The sequence below is a fragment of the Marmota monax genome, unplaced genomic scaffold, assembly GCF_021218885.2.
Source record: "Marmota monax isolate L192 unplaced genomic scaffold, Marmota_monax_Labrador192_F-V1.1 WCK01_AAM20220418_F8-fsc00044, whole genome shotgun sequence".
NCBI lineage: Eukaryota > Metazoa > Chordata > Mammalia > Rodentia > Sciuridae > Marmota > Marmota monax.
This window is the reverse complement of record NW_026695198.1, coordinates 3,452,101-3,473,275: the sequence shown is the minus strand read 5'-3', so window position 1 is coordinate 3,473,275 and position 21,175 is coordinate 3,452,101. Positions and strand designations below refer to the sequence as shown.

General features: G+C 43.4%; 1 protein-coding gene across 2 annotated transcripts in view; it reads left to right on the top strand.

Moving 5' to 3' along the window:
- Clxn (calaxin) overlaps nt 1–20,605 on the top strand; it is a 32,787-nt gene extending 12,182 nt beyond the window's left edge. Inside the window, exons 7-8 of one of the 2 annotated variants that reach the window (XR_006848280.2) lie at nt 418–466; nt 18,426–20,605. The gene's annotated coding sequence lies outside the window, so the exon portion shown is untranslated. Of the gene's footprint in view, nt 1–417; nt 7,168–18,425 lie in introns of those variants that run through there. The other variant, XM_046428641.2, reaches the window with a different exon arrangement.
- The last annotated feature ends 570 nt before the right edge of the window (nt 20,606–21,175 follow it).

The window sequence follows — 21,175 nt, the reverse complement described above, 5'->3', positions numbered from 1 at the left end:
GATACTGAAATGAACGTGGGGCTAAAGATGTCTCTTTGTGATACAGATTTTATTCCCTTTGGATATATACCTAGAAATGGGATTGTTAGATCACATGGTAGTTCCAATTTTAATTTTTTGAGGAACCTCTATTTTCTGTAATTTACATTCCCACCAGTGGTTCCTAAGAGTTCCTCCTTCTTCATAACCTGGCCACCACGTGCTATTTGTTTATTTAGTTATTTAATTTTGTCTTTTTGATAATAAGCCATTTCAACTGAACAGAGGTTTCTCATTTGGGTTTTGATTTATATTTCCCTGATGATTAGTGATATGGAGCAGTTTTTAAATATCTCTCTTGGCCATTTGTATACCTTTGAAAAATGTGTAGTCAAATCCTTTGCTCGTTTCTTTAGATTTCTTGCATTTTTGCTACAGAGCCCTTGGAGTAAGTACCAGCTGACAGGAGTAGCAGCTCTGGTTCCAGGTAAGGACAATGGCTTGGACTCCAAGCAGCTCCATCAGATTCATTCATGAAGGCTGCAGGTGTCTGTGATAATGGCAATGTCTGGGAGCGTCAGTGGGTGTTTTTATTCAGCTTCTTCACTGCTGGGACTTAAAGACCCAATCAGAACAACTGTAGTGGGGGAAAGGACTCATGGTTTTTGAAGTTTTAGTTCATAGAAGGTCCACTCCATTCCTCAGGGCTTGAGGCAAGGTAGAACATCATGTTGGGAGAGTGGCAGAAGGAAGTAGCTCATATCATGATCAGAGAGCAGAGAGAGAGAGTTTACTCACCAGATACAAACATATACCTAAAGCCACACCCTAATTCCCACCTCCTCCAGCCACACCCTGCCACTTCAGTTACCACTCAGTTAATCCCTATCAAAGAATTAAATCACTGATTGGGTTAAGACTCTTATAACCCAATCATTTCTCCTCTGAAACTTTGTTCTCTGTCTCACACGTGAGCTTTTTGGTAACACCTCACATTCAAACCATTACATTTGCCCCTGGCTCCCAAAATCTCACAACCCTCTCACAATGCAAAATACATCTTCCCCCATTTCCAAGAGTCCCCACAGTCAATAGTTCCAAGATTCCTCAAAGTTCACATCCAAATTCTTTTCTGAGGCTCAAGGCAATCTCTCATCGTGAGCTCCTGCAAAATTAAAAGCAATTTACAAGTATATAATATACAAGGTTACAGAGTACCCATTTCCATTCACAAAATTAGGGGCATAGAAGGGATAGGACCAAAATCCAGCTGGGCAAACAAGTCCTGTAGATCCATATCTGGCATCTAGGGCATATGACATCATGATGTTCTCTCAAAGGGCTTGTGTGGCTCTACCCATGGGGCCTTGTTTGTTGCAGCCCAAGTGGCCTCTCTGTTGGCTTGCTTTACTCAATTCCTTTAGCTTCCTAGGATGATGTCCTACATTACTGGTATTTCTTAATCTCAGGGGTCTCCACTGGAGCTTCGGTTTTCTCCTCACATTTTGACTTCTTAGGGGGTACCTGCACTGCTGCAATTTGCCTGGCTTCCCAGGCCTTCCTTTGAAATCCTCCTGGAAGCCTCCATGAACCCCTAACTCCAGCATCCTGCATTCCTGTAAAATTAGCACCATGTGGTTGACTCCAGGGTCTGCTGCCATCTGAGCAGTAGCCAAGCCTCCAGGGGCCCTGGCTACAGCAGTCTCTGAGTGCCTGGGTGGCTGAGCATGTTGAAAACACTTCCTAGGCCCACTTGTGCAAGAAAGGTGACCCATTGGTCTCTTCTCCAGAGAATTTTCACCTTTATCCCCTGGAGCCTGAGATGAGTATGGTCTTGCCAGCTCCTGAGATGACCTCAAGCCATCTTTCTCATTGTCTCTAGGAAAAGTCTAGCATTTCTGTATTGGCAGTAAAGTCTTTAACAACTGCTCTAGTTTTACTAGCCCTAGTTTTACTCTGGCCTTTCAAATCCACATTTTCCAAGTCTTTCTGCTTTGCTTTCTTTCCCCGATTATCACAATAAATTTGGCTAAAAGCTACCAGCAATATTCATGCCACCGCCTGAATGCTATGCTGCCTAGAAATTACTTCTGTCAGATTAAGAAGTCCATTACTTCTAAGATCAGTCTCACAGAAAGTCTCTGGACAGGGCAGAATGAAGACAGCTTCTCAGCCAGAACATAACACAAATGGCCTCTACTCCAAATTCCAATAGAGTAGTCCCCTGAACCCTCTTGAGACCCGTCTTCATTATCCCCAGTCCTATTGACATTTTGGTCTTCTGAAGTCCCACCAGAATCGGCCATTAAGCTCTGCTTACAAAAACCTAAAGCATTTCTAGCTTGCACTGTTAAACATCTCAAAATTCCTTCCACCAATTCCAAAAAGCTCAAAAAGCTTCTGAACCACATGTTCAGGTTAGGCACAGCAAGGACCCCACTCCTGGTACCAATTTCTGTTTAAGTCAGCTTCCTTCACTGCTGCAACTTAAAGACCCATCCAGAACAACTATAGAGGAGAAAAGTTTATTTGAGGGGTTCAGAAGTCTTAGTCCATAGAAGGCTGGCTCCTCGGAGCTTGAGGCAAGGCAGAACATCATGTTGGGAGACTGTGGGCAGATGGAAGCAGCTCATGCCATGATCAGAAAGCAGAGAGAGTCCACTAGCCAGATACAGTGGGGAAGGCTGCTGGGGTCTGACTGCTTCTTCCACAGAGAGAGGTCATGGCAGAGAGACTCCCCCTCGTTACCCGTGTCAGCCTAAGAGATGTGGTAACACACGTTAAATGCTGCCCACACTTTTCAATGCAGCCATTCTGGGTTTTGTGCCTTAATGGATTGCTGAACCTTCTTTACTTTACTCTCTAGCTCTCCCAGAGCTATTATTGCTGGTGACTCATTGTTAAATTATTGCTTTTGCCAGGAGAGCAAGGGCCAGGGCCTCTTTATTCATCACCTTCCTGATATCATTTCCTGGCTTTTAATTTTTTAATTGATTTTTTTTCTGATTACAAAGTAACAGGTTTACTGAAAAAAATATTTCAGAAGTTGAAGAAATTAAAACAATAAAATGATCTATTGATTCATAATCTGATATAAATTCAGGCGTTTTGTAAGGCATTTGTAAGTGTACCTATATTTTAGCAAAGTATACCTACAACTTTGAGATGATAACCTTGAAAATGCATTTTTAGGAACTGCTTTTGTAGTGTGCCACTATCCCACAAACATTTTTCAGGCTGTTGAGTATCTGTCTACAGCCTGGTTTATAATGGCTGCCTGCTGTTTCATCATAACATACTGTGCAAAATCACTTGTCTGCCATTGACATTTTGGTTGTTCCTACAATTTTTGCTATTATAAATAATTCTAATAGTCTATATTCTTATAGTTTAATCTTTTCACATGTCTCATTACTTACTCTCTTGGTCTAAGTTTGTAAAAGTAAATCACTGGGTTAGAGACTCTGTGATTCTGAGATTTCTAGCATGTGCTGCCTGGTCACCCTCCACAAAGGCCCCTCAATTGAACTGCCTTGCTCAATGTGTGGAATACCTATCCCTTTGCCTACAGGGAGCTTGCTTTTACTTTCCTTGCAAAATTCTGGACGATCATGAGTGTGATTTTTATTTGTCATTTCAAGATATATATTTGTACCTAAACTTTTTATTGTAGGTTGACTACAAATTGACCTCCAAGTGAATAACCCTCTTCTATTTCTTGACATTATTTTTTAAAAGTTAAAAACCAAAAAAAAAAACTAATTTCAGTGCAGCTTAAGATGCTTCTGGCATGTGATTGTAAGAACTCATAAGATCTAAGATCTTCTTGATGTATATACGTAGAATATATCCTCTCTGCCAATGCGCATCACAATGTGCCCGGAGTATTTCTATCACTATACCTACATTGTAATATTCCCTTATTTTCACTACTGTAGAAATTAATAGATAATTTTAAAAGGAGAAATTTCTCACTGTATAGCAAGTCCCTCTGCATACACACAGAGTCCCTTTGAAGGACAGCACTCTCCCCTCCAGCCCACTCTGGGCTCTCACCTCCTTGGGGCTAGTCTTGGCATCACTTAAATTGCCCTTAGTACAACCAACCTAGAGCCCAGTTGTTGCCTACCTTTTGGGTGACTGAGTTGGGACTATAATCAAGCAGTTAAAATTTGGAGGGTTGGATATAGTCTTCCTCCTATGGGCCCCTCGGTACTGGCTTCCTCCTCTCCCATCATTCCAGGACTAGTAGAAAGTCAGCCTGAGCCCCTTTGGGAGAGGTACACATCACCTCACAAGCAGCACAGAGAGATTCTGTTTGGGAAACACTCAAGTACTTTTTTTTTTTTTAACTACAGGATTTAAAAACCACCACTGAAAACTGGTAGTCCTACATTCTTAACCCACAAATATCTCTGTGTACAAGACTGCACTTGTAAGAAACCAGGCCTGCAATTGCTCACACCATAAAATCATCCAAAACATTCGCTAAGTTTCCACTCTGTGCAACACTGTGAGGGTTAATGAAGTCTAAGTGAGTTACCCCTGTCCTCAGCTTATTTATGATGGAAAATGACAATTATATACCACGCACAGATTATCACCTGTTACTGTTTAAGTTTATGGTAACAGCTCCTCTCCTTCCAACATAAGCATAGTTATCGCATTTTAAATTAAAGACAATTGATAAAAAGAATCAAAATCTAATACAAAGTCTACTACCATCTGGACAAATTTCTCTGAGCTGCTCTCAGATTCTCCCTATTTTCAGATCCTGCACTTAGTCCAACAGGATCCTATTTCCACCCGAATGATTCCCAACCTCTTCCACAGTTATCCAGAGCTAATGGCTAATTCTCAGCAAGTGTGGCTAACAGAGGTTTGGGAATTGCAATTGGACATAGACTATAAATGATACATAATAAAACAGAAATCTAAACCACAAGTATATTAGTTACCATTTAGCCAACTGTAAGGATGTTTGGGTGATATTTCGAAAACGGGCCACAGCAATAACTGTGTTTTTCTGGTGACTGCCCCTTCCATTGGAGTGGAGTAGATGACCTCCTGAAATGTTTTTCAGTCTAAGTTAACGTTAAGGAATAAGCCGACGCCAAAGCATATCAAGTAAACCAAAGCCCTCTCCTCATAAGACATATCTCAAGGAAACCCACTTAGTTTCAAGGGAGAGTAAAAGAAAGAAGGAAATCTTAACAGTGACGTGTCCTGAATGAAATTAGGCATGGTTCTGCATTTGAGATGTTTTTATCAGGGTGTTATTAACCTGAGCAACAGCTAACTGCTCACAATTCCATCCTTGGTAATTTGTGGCTTTCTGAGTACCTCATGCCTCCTGCTTAATCCATCAAGAAAATATTCCTCCCCCTAAAACACACATCCTTTTGTTATTTTTACCTCCCTCCCGCCTGCTTAGCTCCACACTGCCCCTATTATGTGGCCCCAGCCAGGCTCACAGAGAGCTCCCTGGGGTGAGGACTTGACAACTTAAAGGACCTTTGAATAGATTGGGTAAAATACAGGCTGTCCTTCCCATCCCCTGTCCACATCTCCAAAGCTTTGTGTAGATGAAGGGTATCCCGAGCAAGCTGTGACCTAGGTGAGGACAGACCCGTGCGGCACTGAGCCTGGGATAGAGAAGAGCCTGGCAGGATGCAGAAAATTTCAGAAGTCCTCCCTGCAGTGGGTGTTTGGAAGTTGAGTCCCTACCTACCTCCCAGGATGAACCATTAACACAAAAGCACAGAGCAGTCTAGTGTACTAATTAAAACCATTTGGTCAAGTCTTCCTTAATGAATCTTTCAGAAACACGGTAAAAGTCAGAAAATGGAATGAAACAATCCACGTAATTCCAGAAACACATTATATAAAAATCCAGTGAGCACTCATGTGCCAAGCTCTCCACATTCATATAGCATTGACTTCTCACAACTACTCTAACAGGTAAACATGACCATTGTTTACTATTTTCATCTTAGAGATTGAGGGAATTGAATTAAGGGAAATCAAGAAACTTATTATGTGTCCCAAACTGGCAAATACAATGCCAAAATTCAGGCCTTATCTCATTCTAGTATTAAAGATTTTTCTCTATCTGATCTTCTAACCACATATCCTCAAGCCATGGAGAAATCGAGTGCCGCAGCTTCCTGGAGAGTCTTCAGATAGACCGTCATGGCTGTGGGTGCCGGTCACTGTGAAATGTACAGGTCTTGGGAGTGAGACCATTGTCACTTCCATCCATTCACACTTCTTAAATGAATACACTTTGGGACTTTAGTTGAAAGTTTCTTGTTTAGATGTAAAGACCTTCATGTTTAGTACTAACAGAGTCTAGACCTTAAACTGGAACCTTGCATTACCAAGAGTCCAGATGTGATGAACTCCATGAAATGGCCCCCAGGATGTCAAACCCTAATGGCTCCAAGGTCAGTTAACAAACAACAGAGAGAGAGGGAATACCAGCCGAGACCACCACTGGTTTGTGAGAAGAAGGGCAGAAGCTGAATTCTCAAATGGGAAAGGACAAGCAATGGGTCTTTGGGTCATCTTGGGTGATGAAAAGAAGGGCTGTTATCTGGAGAAGAAGATGCCAGTAATAAGAGGCCAGGTGATCAGCTGGCCAACACAAGAAATCATGGTGCTTAGTAGATGCTGTTAACTAGCCTGCTATAGGTTGGATTTGCTAGATAGGAACCTGCAGCCCAGGCTGTTAACAACGTCAAGCCTGACCCCCCCCCACCCCTCATGGTCAAAATACCACACAACATTGCATAAATCACATGCATTTTAAAAGTCTGACATAAGTTAAAAGTGATTTATAGATTGGTTGGGGACAGCGTTTATCATCCACACTGAGAAGATATTGAGATTGGAAGGAGAGATTATCATAATTTACATCTGGACATGTACTCTAAAGTTGTTCCAGGAAAAGCAGGATTATGATCACCAATGTGTGGGCTATACATTACTCCACAAATCACATTTTCTGTGAAACGGGAGTAACACTTACTCTCTTTGTCTACATTATAGGAGGACTGAATGACATGATAATGACAGTTACATATTTTTGTAAGCTATAATGTATGATATAAATAAATAGATTATACTATGTAAGCATAGAGTGATTTACCATGGAGTATGCTTTGCTCTGAATAGATGCTCATATGCACCAATATCATAGGCATGAAAAACCTTGGCTTCTGGGCCTTGCCTTGTGCTAAATGTGTGATAGTTCTGTCTCTTCACCAATATAAGGAAATTGAAGGATATTTCTAACATATGTTTAATAATTGAATTAATTTAGATAAAGTTATCTTGTCAGATCAAGATGATATTTCAATGTAGACATCAGTAGAGTTTTCACGAATGTTAGCCTCTTGGACTTAGTGAAATTATAATCCCCCATATGCACACAAATCACACACACATACCTTCCTCATCACAAATTCACAAACTGAAATCATATAGATACACACATGATAGTTTATCCCATTTTAAACTAACGGGTTTATTAAGATTCTCTGAATTTCTCTCTCATTCTATCAAGATACCACTGACTCTAAAATAATTGGTGTCACTATGTAACTATGGTTCTGATGAACTTACACTCAAGATTTAATGTATTTGTTATGCTGGCCTCCAAGCACCAAAATGTCAAAGAGATGTCCATTGGATGCATGACTTGTGTGATAGCAAAAATAATTGAAAATCCCATTGAGTTACCATGAACTTCATCCAAGCTGTGTGAGCTCCAATGAGCCAAATTTATACTGTGGTCAACTTGCTGGTTCCTTAATTTGAATGTTAATCAAAGTGCAATGAAGGTTTCTTCTCTCTTTTAATTTCTAGTTACTTGTTACTATATTTCAATTCATATAAATGCAGAAGGAGCACACCAGCCATAGGAATGCTAGTTACTCACTAACCAGAAAAATGGTGCTCATTCTTTATTTACAAGGTCCTTGGGAACCGTTGTCTCTGAATTTAAGCATGATGCATACATACACCCCTATCTTCAATAACTGCAGACTATATTTTAAAAACAGCAATGAAATGAAAGAACAACCTCCCACCTTCAAGGAGTACACAATTTAGGAACTAAGAGTTGCCTTCGTCTTGAAAAAGAAGAGAAGGAGGGAAAGAAAGGAGAACAACAGAGAGAGGGAGAGGGAGCTAGAAAAAGAAAAAGATTAACTGAGTAGGGGAAATAGTTTTCATGCATGGATTTTCTTTTAAGGGAAACAGAGAGAGATAAGCAGGAGGGCATTTCTTTTCTGTTTCTTTCATGGCCCCATGATTACAGAACATCAAATGGCAGGGGGCAAGAGTGACAGGTTCGCCTCACCAAGGCTATTGAGAAGGAGGGCAGCAGAGGAGATAGAATCACAGCTAAGAGCAGGATGTGGAGCAGGCCAGGGCCTGCACAGCACCCAGGTATGTGGCTGAGAGGCAGGCGCTGGCCCGCGGCAGGTGCAGCACAGCCAGTGCCTGGCGGCCTCAGGAAAAGAAATCCTGCAGGTGCAGTCAGGACATGTCCTGAGCCTCCCCAGCCACGCGTTTTTTTTTTCTGAATAGTTGTCCTATCTTCATTGTCTGCCAGCAAGATTATGATTTGCAGTGGGAGGATGCAAAGCAGGGAGTGGTTGGTGGAGTCTCCAGTTCTAGTGACTTTGATGTACTACACAACGGCTCTGATGAGGTGAAGTGGGCTTTGGGGGTCCCTGGGTGATCCTGAACTGGCTGAGGCTGTAGCAATGGAGGTGCCCTCTGCCAGCCTCAAAGCAGCTCTCTGCCTGCTGCTTCCAGGCTATATGAACACTGTGCAGGGTCCTGGCTGAAGCTGTGCCTGCATCTTCCTTCTGAAAGGCCACTAGTCACTGTCCTCCACATCTGAAAGTCTCTGTCTGTTCTCCTTCACCATCCTAACTCAGTGATCACAACCCTGAGATCTTCCAGGCTGCCTGAATTCCCCTCGCACATTCCAGAAGTTAACGTGGTTTAGCACACACTGTAGGTACTCTGTATTTTGTCCAATTATCTCTCAGCCCCTGTCATGACCTGTAATCAGAGGCAGTTTTGCAAATAAGCAATGGTCGTCTTCAACTGGAAACAGGAGAAAGAAATGAAGACAGGGTATCTTTTGCCAGCAGTGAATGCATGGTCACAGGAAGCTCCACCCTGTTCAGAAAAGTCTAGGATATATGGGGGGGGGAGGGCGCTGAGAAATGAAAAGATGGGAGCATTTTATCTTTTATCTTTTTGGAGCATTTCCTTGAGGTAAGAGAATTGTTGTAGCAGTGACGGTGACCAACAGAATGAGAAGGAAGGAACGTAGGGGGAGGTTTTGCTCACCCTAGACAGTGACCCAGGGAAAAAAGAAGGCTGGAGGTTGTGCAGGAAAGGAGGTACTGACACTTGCAGAAGGTTCTGGAACAAAGGTTAGAGAGAAAGCAAGAAGCAAGTGGGTCTTTTCAAAATAAAAGAGCAGCTCAAGTCACGGAACAATCCAAATAACTCTGGAGAGAGGACAGAGGCACAGAATGACAAGGAAATATGGAAAGAATGGGTAGCTGGAGGCTTTAGGGGGGGCAACGTATAGGTACTTGATGGAGGAGGTGGTGAAAGAGCTTTGGGACAAGAGGAGATCAGAGGACCCAAGCATATAGTCAGGTTGGCACAGATGCTGTGGGTGCAGAATGCTAGGGAAGCTCTGCACATTGGGTCTGGTCTTTCCTCTGACACAGAGGCCAGGGAGTTCCCCAGTGACATCAGGTGTCAGGGTGGAGTGAGGAGAGGTGCAGGAAAGGTAGCATCTATGCGAAGTGCACCAGGGGTTATTGTAGTTAAATCCCTTCTTTCTTGGGCCCTGGGCTCTAGCTGCCCCGAGTCTCTCCTGGCCCCTGACCCTTTTTGGCCTCCTCAGTCCACTTGAGTCATGTGGGCAGCAACCACACACATCCTGTCAGGACCTGTTCCTTCTGGAGAAGAGTGCAAAAACAAGAAATTGCTTCGAATGCTGCAAGAGACCAGCAACACCTGCTGAGGCGGAGGGGGGCGGGATTGCAGGGATAGGTAACAGCACAAAACCAGAATACAGAACAATTTAAGACCTGACCCCAATTGAAGAGCTGATCCCAGCAACGAGAAAGAGAGAGAGAGAGAGACTGAGACAGACACTTGGACCACAAAAGCATAAAGAAATGGCAGAACTCCGCTCTGGGCTACAGGTGGGCTAAGCCCAACAAAACTTCCAATCCCTTCGGTTCATCCTCACCTCAACATGGCTTGAGCCTGCTCTTAAACTTGGTGCCCTGAAACCTGTGCTCTGCCCTACACTCTGAACCCAGCTGTCACCAATGCATTCTTCAGGATCCAGCAAACACATGCACCTTTGTTCTGGCCACGGAGAAAGACCTCCTCAGCACCATCCCAGGGAAAGTTTTTTGTCCTCCAAATCCCATCAGACTGCAAGATATTCCCATCCTGCTGCCTCATGGTTGCTCTGCTTCTAGGCCTTCCTGAGGGTCCCAGACAAGTGCCTGGAGCACACTGTACTTAGCTTTCCATAACTACAGTGTGTGTGTGTGTGGTGGTAGGGTGGTTCATCAGAATACCTTCAACCCTGTAGGGTAGGAAGATGGAAGTAAAAAAAGCACTTAGAGGGAGTCTGGTTCATAGGAGATGCTCAATAAATATTAGCTCTCATAATTATCTATCATATAAATATCTGTGTGTTTTGGCTACATTTCAGAGGTTTTGACCTGTCTGATCCAGTGTTGCATTCTCAAGAAAAGCCATGATATCGGTTGCTGCAGGGTTACCCCTTATAGCACTCAGATTGTGCTCAGTAAGTGCCGCTGGCCGCCAGCCCACCTGCCGCAGTTCCTGAGCAGAACTGGAATTCCTCCAGGGATCAGCGTCCTAAGTGGGCATGCCTGGAAGGAGCCAAGGCAGGTGCAGTTCAGCTGCTGTGAGTAGGTGATTAAGAGATTCCTCATTATATGATACACGAAAAAAATCTTCCCAGGAAAAGTGCTCAGCAAAGAACACAATGGTCTACTTTTAGAGAATGCTGACTCTAAGTCAAATTGGGATCCCTATCGATTGAGAACAGCAAAGTGTTCTTACAAAACTTTGCTTACGGTGTCCCCTCAAAGCACACCGGTTGCTTTGAAGAAATTCTTTCTTAGGAGCTGGGTATGTTTCTCAGTGGTACAGTGCTCACCTAGCAAGTATGAGGACCTGGGTTCAATCCCAAGTACAGGGTCAGGGGGCAAACAGGAGGGGGAAAAAATCTCTTAGACTTGTTACTGAGTGCCATACTGCAATCCATTGCTGTGTGAGTTTTAGAGAAGCTTGTTATCTGGTCTTAATTTAAGGTCTGGTTGTATGTGCATGTGTTTTGTGTGTGTGTGTGTGTCTGTGTGCACATATACACACATGCACCTGCCTTTACACCGAACGGGACTTTTTCTTCTCTGAATCTCCCAAGTCCTTGGCTCCCTCTGCTATTGCAAATGCCTGCATGTCTTGCCAATAAACCCCATATTTATGCACATTGTCTTCTACTCACCTTGTTGGACTTTCCAGTCACTCCCCAGATTGTGGGAAAGTCATCTCCATGCGGAGCGCAGATAATAAAAGTGACAGGCTTTGGATCAGGGACAACAGATATGCCTCTGAGCTTCTGTGTTCTGCCTTTTAGAACATGGCTGCCCCTTAATACTGGTTCCTTCACAAACAACTACTCCCAACCATGAGGGCAGCAGGCAAGAGGAAGTAAGCTGGCAAATCCTGATGGCTGAGACCTAGGATCAGAAAGCAAAGCCTGAGCCCAACAGGTCACACAGACTCCACATGGCCACACTAAGCCACTTCCTCATAAACAGTTACAGAAAGAGTGCTAATGGAGGGCCATGATACTAATTGTCACCTGGAACCATATAGAAACACAGAAAGCTATGCTTTCATGTACAGAATCAAGCTAGATGAATTTGAGCAGAAGAGAGGGAAAGCAAAGAGAAGAAAGACAAACCAAACAACATGGAAAAATAAAATGGTGAGAAAAGAGAGAACAGTCTGAGTGCCATTATCTAGGAATTGCCAGGTGTGCGGTAGAGCAAAACAAAGAGGAGGTGGGCTCTTCCTTCTGGTAAGGAAAACATGCTTCTGAAGGACAGGCAGGAGGAAATGGCTAAGCCCAGTCTCCAGGAATAATAAACAAGCCAGACTGAAAACTCCGTAGGGAGTAAGTAGGAAGGGATCACCTAGCTGACAGTGGCATCCTAAAGCATCCCATCCACATGGCACATGGACAAGCTCCACACCCACAAAGACCCACAAACGCAGTGTGGTACAAATAGCTCTTGGGGATGGAGTGTCTGCTTTGGAGCTCATCCTTCTCCATCAGGTGTCACATGAATAACAAGTGGTGGGCAGAGGGGAGGGGAGGGGAATAGCAGAGAACAGAGCACAAGTACTCGGCACTGAGCAGGGGTGCCACTGTTGGGATCCCAGAGTGACCATGGTGTCCGTGTTTCTATGGAGCAGTTCCCTGCTCTTGAGAACTGGTTGGAATGCAGAGTCTCAGGCCTTCGATTCTGCAACAAGCATTTCACTAGAGCCACAGTGCCTGCCACACAGGTAAATGGAAGAAGCCCAGATCTGGATGGCTAGAGACACACCAAGCACAGCTTAAGCATGTGGCAAAAAATGTCACAGAATGCAAGAGGATTCACTTTTTGATCCAGAGAAATGGAGACGAGAATTTAATTTAATGGCACGGAGTTCTTAAAAAAAAAAAAATCACCACCACAACAAATGGGGAGTTGTTTAAACTCAATGTCACCTTAATTTTATGTGTATCCAAAGAAACTTTGGATACATATAAAATTATGTAATAAAAGGAAATGGTCTTTATTGTAGCTAGAAATAATTTGTTAAGCCATAACAAGGAAGAGTATACTGATGAACTGGTAACCTACCAACAGGATGTGTTGTGTCCTCATTAGGATATGTTAGCACAGCTTAGGGAGGCAGCAAGTGGGAAAACCTGAGGACTCCATGACTTAGAGAGCAGGAAGGAACAAAATGCACGTTCTCTTGAGGGCTTGCTAGTAAACCAAATATTAAAAAGAGATTTTAACCCAATATGTCCATCAAGTGAACAGAGGTTTCCATATTGCCTTTCATTCTCACGTGTATTTCCATGTGTGGATCTCTCACGAGAACTTCAGGAGCAGCAACACAGAGTGCCTGGGACATGCCAGAAGCCCCTCAGTGCGTCATTAGATCTGCATGCCATCGCCAGCGGCATTTGCTGCAGAACAGTGTGGCCCTCTGCTTCAGTAATTTGTGGCTTTCTGTGTTCTTCATGCTGTCATTTAATCCACCAGGAAAAAATTCCTCCCTCTAAGACACACGGCCTCTTGTTTATCTACCTCCCTCTTGCCTGTTTGGCTCCACACTGCTCTACTATGTTACCCTAGCCACTCACACAAAGTTCTCCCACAAGGAGCTCCTTGGGTGAAAGAACATTTGAATACATGGGTAAAACATGGTCCTGGCTTCTCCCCTTCACCTGCATCTTCCCTAAATCCCTTCTTTGCACCACCAGACAGGCAATGATGTGGAGGACAGTCCCCAACAACCAATCACTCTTCCCATTGCAGTAGATAAAGCCTTCTCCTGGTCCTAGAAAAAATGAAATTCAAGAGAAACATATATGCTCAGGTGAAGAGGTCCAGGAAATCAGGAGCAAGATTCTAAACTTCTGTCACCAGGAAATACTTAGCATGTGTCAATCACTGCTTTGTTCTGAAAAGTTAATGCCACCTGCTCATTCATAGCAGAACTTTCTTATTGTTGAGCATGGAGTAACAAATCACAGAAGCCAGATTATTTCAAACTACGATTTCAGTCCTCCTTCGTGATTCAGACAGAGTGGTCTGAGAGCTCCAAGGAGGGGTACACTGGCATTGGCAGAGAAGTCTTCTGTCTCATATATATATATATATATATATATTTTTTTTTTACCATGTACTGCTTTTGAGTTGATACTGCTGCTTATTTCTTAGAATGTTCCTGTTTTTCTCAATAAGCCCACCACACAGTCATCTTTTCGAGCTTGAAGAAACAGAAAAATTTTCTATCTCCAGTAGCAAATAGCCTTTGGTTTGATGGAACATTTATGTGTTAGTTCTGATAGAAAACAACTGGACCCTTCTTCAAAAGAACCTTCTAAAACTTCCTGTCTGGCTGCATGATTGATTTCTTCTCTCTTCCAAGATAACCTCCTGGTAAGCACAGTTTCAACCAGAATATGTGGGTTTGCTCCTTGAAACACCATAATCAGGAGAGAAATCGACAACACATTGAACCCAGGCAAGCAAGGTCTCGCAGTGGCCTGTGGCAGGGAGGGAGAGGCAAAGGGGTGTTCTTTTACATTTCTTTCATGGCCCCATGATTACAGAACATCAAATGGCGGGGGGCAAGAGTGACAGGTTCGCCTCACCAAGGCTATTGAGAAGGAGGGCAGCAGAGGAGATAGAATCACAGCTAAGAGCAGGATGTGGAGCAGGCCAGGGCCTGCACAGCACCCAGGTATGTGGCTGAGAGGCAGGCGCTGGCCCGCGGCAGGTGCAGCACAGCCAGTGCCTGGCGGCCTCAGGAAAAGAAATCCTGCAGGTGCAGTCAGGACATGTCCTGAGCCTCCCCAGCCACGCGTTTTTTGTTTTTTTTTTCTGAATAGTTGTCCTATCTTCATTGTCTGCTGGCAAGATTATGATTTGCAGTGGGAGGGACGTAAAGGAGGAGGGAGTGGTTTGGTGGAGTCTCCAATTCTGGCGTCTTTGATGACACATAGGCTGCTCCAGAGGGGTAGCTGGCGGAGGTGGAGAAGTTCTGAGGGTTTGAGGGAGCCAAGTGTGGTCTGGTCAACACTGGGCCAGAGAAGGGATGATGGTAGGACCCTCCTCCCTACAGGCCTCATAGAAGCCCCTGGTCCCCCAGGGAAGGTGCTCCTCTCTTGATATCTTGAAAAGTTTGTAGGGGATCCCTTCTCCTCACATGCATTCCAATCCAGCTCTCTGATTCTTCAAAGGGTTTTGATCTTCTCCCCAGTATTTAACATTTTTCTCAGTTATTCTTGTGAAAAAAAAAAAAACAAAACAGAAGACAAAGACAAATTAGACTAGTGAAACTTAAGAAGGTTAATGTAAAATTTGACAATGTCATCCTTGGGGCTTGCTCTGCTAATGGCTTTAGTACTATCAAAGGGAGAACAGGGCATTTGATCTATCCACAGAGGAAGGCACAGCTCAGCCAGCCAGTCTCCCATGTCACCCTGTGGTCACTCTCTGCTTTTTTTTTTCCTTATTTATTTGTTTCTATTTTTTTTAATGATGGGAAAAATCCCTTTTGTATTGCATCTTTACAGAGTTTGTGAGCTCAGGAGAATGTTGTTTTCCAAGTTGATGGGACACGACTTTGCATGCTTTTATTCTACCCATTATTGCGTGGTCTCAGTACTGCTCTGTTCATTTTGGTCATCAAACAAAATTAAAAATACCACCATAGAGAACAAAATGGTGGATACTTACATACCTAAAACTTTGCTAGGTTAAGTGCTTCTGTGTATATAAATTGATCCCATTGGATATACCCTCAAGAAAAAGGAAAGAAAGTAAACAGACTCTAACTACAGTGTACAGCAAATTTCATTTGAGGTAAACAAAGAGCATTCTAGCAATAATACTTCAAAAAAAAAAAAAAAAAAAAAACCCTGCCACAGTCCATTAAGAAAACATCCTTGTGTCTAGGTGTGGCGGTGCATGCCTATAATGCCATACACTTGGAATGCTAAGGCAGGAGGATCACAAGTACCAGGCCAGCCTGGGAAAATTAGAAAAAAAAAATTGTCTCAAAAGAAAAAAATAAAAAGAGCTGGGGATGCAGCTCAGTGGTGGAACGCAGCTGGGTTGAATCCCCGGTACCAAAAGAAAAAGAGTACATAAATGAAATAAACATCATCGTGTAATTAAAAATTAAACTATCAGCTATGCTATAATTCCCTAAGGTGGGCCCCAGCAGGTGTAAGTAACTACAGGATTCCACTAGGGTGGTGATTCTACTACACTTCACCCCCTGGTAACATTGTAATATGGAGAGGTTTGAAGTGCATGGATTTTTGGCACCTGGCTGACTACGAAATCCTAACTTTTAAAGGAGGTGAATGATGGTCAACAGAACAAGAAATCATATGGTAAAAGTGACGCTGGCTGAGAGAAGTCTTCCTTTCGTTCACAGTACTTTTACATTCTTTGACACCCATCCTGTGGGTGCCAGTCAGGAGATATAATGGCAGGTTGGGGCTTCTAAACAATTGCTCACAAATGTAGCTCTTTAGAACACACTATGCATCTATACAGTTCCTTCAAGTCACCTGTGCCATGATGTTCAAACACTTGGTCCGTTCAGGTCCCTCAGTACCTCTACTCCTCCTTTACAATGGTTTTCTTTCTTCTTTCTTCTGCCTAGCCAACTCTTACTCTACCTTCCTGTCAAATTTTACCTCCTCTCTGAAACCTTTCCGGTTTCTGCCATGAAGTTGGGCCACGAATAGTCCATTGTCCAACCCAGCCTTCCAGCATCTATTATCAATGTCGATGTCACTAAGGCCTGGGACACACTCCCTCTCCTTGTCTGGTAAAAATCTCCATAACAGGAATGGATAAATGAAGCATGTTTTCAGTGCAAACTCATGCATGCGAGAGGTCTCTGAAGTGTCCCTAAACATCCCTAAATTTCAGCTCCTCACCCCTTATAAAAGACAAATGTTTGTGAGGGGATCGATCTTATACTAGCCTCACAGTGCTTGATGCTTCCACAAGAATGTCCCCCCACAAGCTGGCCTTCCTTGGAATACATTTCTGTCAGTCTAATCTCAGCTATTTTATTCTTAAATACAATCTCCCAGTTTCCTGCCTCTCCAACGCCAGTCTCATTTCACTTCATCTTCCATGTCATAAACAACCTCACAGCCTTAATCCCAACATTTTCTCCCAATTTATCATCTTGCACTGACCTTACTTTCTCCTCTCTTCTTGGCATTTCCTGTCCAGCATTTCCTGTCCCTGCTCTTTATCTGGGGAACTCCTCACGTACCAAACTTGCTCCTGGCAGAGTCTCTGTCCAGATAATCTCTCTGCTGGCTTTTGTGAGCTGCATCCCCCAGTAGTGTCACCCACTCCAGTCACCACCACAAGGTACTGAACCTTTCATAGTTCAATTTCCTATTAGTGGAACTTTACACTTTACAAAATATAATTTCTCCAGGACGAAATAGATCAGACTCATCTGTACTCCCCATATTAATAAATGATAGTTAACCTGTCACCTTGTGTAAAATTCTATAAGCTACCTGGGCAGGGTCTGCAGAGCAGTTGGCTACATCCTTGAAAAGTTAGAGCACTCCAACATTATTGCTAACATCTAAAGAAAGTCAAACCAAACCCATCCTGTCCTGTGCAGGTTTAAAATGTCAGTCCACACAGGAACTGATGTGAATTTTACCTCCCCTTTCTTCCTTTACTCCCAATGCAATACAACCACCACTCCTTGGAGACTTCTGTCTGTTCCAGGTTAAACCTGAGTTTTCCTACCACTCCCAGCTTGCAGCACAGCTCACCACCTGAACTATGGGGTGCACAGACTCAGCACAAGACATTTGCCACCGAGGAAAGCAACCAGTGATGTGGTGTCTCAGGGCAAATTCCAAAATATGACTCACATGAATACTCCCAGTGAATTATTTGATGAGTCCATTCTTCTCTGTAGACTATCCATCCTTGAAGCTGCACCACAAATTCCATTTCTTCCATGAGACATTCATTGTTAAAAAGCAAGACTTGAAAATGAGAGGTGCAGGAATTTCCTTCTCATTCCTTTGAATCATGATGTCATATGATTCAAGTCTTTATCACCAACTTGGCAATTTTTTCCCAGATATTAGGGATGCTGATGTAGAAAGGTGGTCTTCACCCACTGCCTCCGTGAACATTTTTATTTCAGCATTGATTAACACAGTGTCTTGCTTGAAATAGGTATTGCATAAATATTGCTTGGGTGATTAATGAAAGGAACTCATTGATCACTGATATAAAAGAATCATCTCCCAGAAAGCTGAAGGTCAGAGTTTCTAGTAAACAGGATGACCATTCTTCAGGGTTATCCTGGCCATCATAAAAACTATTTCCCAAAAGGTAGTTGTTGAAAGGTCAAATACTGAATCAAACAGCTGGTGGGGCTGGTTAAATGGTAAGCATGCCTTATCCAGAAAAACTATAGAATTTTTATTATTTGTGTGGCATTTTTATACTCTGCAGAATATTTTTATATCTATGACTTCATTTGATCTTTACTACCAGCCTGGAAGAAGATGGGGCAGATGTGGTGACTAATGGATGAACAAACTGAGGCCCAGAGAGGTCAGGAGACTACAGCTTCAAAGTCTGCAGAAGAGAAATGAATGAGAACAAGATGCAGCTCTGGCCCTAAGAGAGCCTGCAACTCTGGAGGAGATGCAAAATTCACACGGGGGACCACATTGAAGAGTGTGATGAGTGCTAACTGCTAGGTCTGTCTCCAGTGCTGGGGAAGTGCAAAAAGAGGATCAAAGATCTACTCCCCTGTTGTGCATTCTGTACCCCTGGAGAGGGGCCCTGACTCCGTGCAGCCTGAGCAAGAGACTCTGGCACACAAACCTTTCCAAGTGCTGCAGGTTCTGGAGGGATGAAAGGGGCTTTGAATATGTGAGCTCCAGTAATTATGTTTGCTTTAATGGAGCAATGCCTGCTTTTGTTGTGCTATGGTGCAAAGGCCCAATTATTCAAACGCAGCCATTAGTTCCCACACAGCAGAGATGACGGCAGATGTTATAAAGATACCATCTCTTGGCCATTTGCCCACCCAACCCAGCCGCGAGGACACTTCAAACGCAAAGGCAGCTCCTGCCAGCAGCATACACCACATGTCCTAAGACATCACACAGCCCAGAGTTGACCTGAGACATCTGGAGAGAAGAGGGACCAACTGGCTGCGATCGCTGCTCCTGCTGTGGCTCCCAGGTAACTGAGGCATAGCCAGGCTGGTTAGAAGGAAGTGACCTTGACTTCCTGGGGCCCTCTGTGTCCTGCTGGCTGTTTTCACCCAAGCAAGCAGCTCCAGGGCTGTGACACTGTGTCAGGGCAGAGACACTGTGTCAGGAACCCAGTTCACACATACAGGGTTGAAAGGAAGTCATTCATTTCACTGGAGGACAAGATGTACCCAGAAACCTGTCCAACTTCTTACCGCCACCACTAGGAAAAAAAAATAAAAAAGTGACTTGCTGAATTTGTAGGTATACTATTGCTCAAACATGAGGACTCAGAAGCAGGCACTGGCCTGTCTGCATTTTTCCTATCCCAGCCCTTCTATGAGTAACTGTTAGGAAAACACAAAGGGCTTTAAAAAGTTCAAAGAATTAAAAAAAAATAAGTGGCTGCATCATTATCATCACCAAACTGCTCCATATAGACTTGTGTAAACTAAAACAAGAAAAAAAAATACGTTGAGAGGAAAGCAGGGGTTATATTTTCCTCTGCACCAATCATAGCAATGAGATTTCCTGGAAGTGCAGGAAAATCTCTGGGTAACATGCAATCAGAAATACTTATCTTAATCAAGATTTCTGCCCCCTGGCCTTAAATTGCATTTCCCTCTGGCTTTTTCTCTCGTGTCTGCCAAATGATAGAAGGAATGCCTCATAAAAACTGCAGAATGGAGAGTTCTCAGTTTAAAAAAAGAAAAGCATGGAGGGACTGGGGTGTAGCTCAGTGAAAGGGTGCTCACCTCGCCTTCACGAGGCCCTGAGTTCCATCCCAGTGGTGTGAAAAACAAAAAAAACATAACAGAGGAAAAATGAAGAAGAAGAAAGATCTGCTGTGATAATCAAGAAAGCCATCTCTCTACCATTCCCACCAGCAAAGTCTTTGTGTGAATAATGATGTGCCCTGTCATTCATGAAGACTCGCACAGCAGCAAGTGGAAGGAGTCAAGGAAGATGGCAGAGGTCCTGCAGGAAGTCCCTCCTCCACAGCTTACTGGCAGATTCTGTCTGGTGGGACTGCACAGCTCAGTGCATTACTTTTTCTTTTTTTTTTTTCCCATGTGGAGATACACAAGCAATCACAGGCAAGGATGAAGTCCCCATTCTTGCTTTTTAGCTCAGGAAGGAGAAGACGAACTTCAGAAAGACCTGCAGTATTCAAGAGAGCTCTGAAAGTATGTCAACTTAAAAATTTAAAAGCACCTGCAGTAAAAAAAAAAGCACAAAAAGTTTAAAAAGTAATCAAAATATTAATGAGAAGGAGCAGTGAGCATGCTCCATAACTAACTTTCTAGCAACTAAAAAGAGAATAAGGTGAACCCAGGCCCTTTGCTAAGAATAGGAAGAATTTCACAGGTCTGAAAAGATGGAAATAGCACTCTAAGTCCATATTTTAAATCCATATTTTAATCAAGAAATCACTAAATGCCATCCTTAGAGGTAAGATAAGGGGGAGACAGTAGAGACCTCCCAAAGTGAAGGCTTATCCTGTAGACAAGGAAAGCAAGCCCAGAGCTTCCCAGACATGTGGCTAGCTGCTCAGTGCAGAACTGAGAATAGAGTGAGTCTGCTCTTCTCTCTGTTCTGCTCTTCTCCCTGCTCTACAGATAAGGACACTCTGGCTGAGTAACACATCTAGAGTCATCCAGCAAATAACTGGCACACGAGAGTTCTGACCCACACTTGCTACCTGCAGAACCTGTACCGTCAATGTCCACACAGCGCAGCTCTAGGAAATGATGGCCCATTTTCTTTCTTCCTTTTTTTTGAAACAGGGTCTTGTTATGTTGCTCAGGCTGGCATCCAACTCCTGTAATCAGGAGATGCAGATGAAGATGGAGATGGAATAACAAGCCTCTCTGAGTCCTGGGTCAACTTCTGCAAACTCTCCCATTAAGGCCACCTCCCTTTCTCCTATCCAGCAATGCCCTGTCCCCTAGAAGAGGTTAAATTCCCCAAATCAATGCTTTGTTTTTCTGACTAGTTTCTTCTGAACAAAAGCACTTGTTTCTTTATTTTCCACTTGGA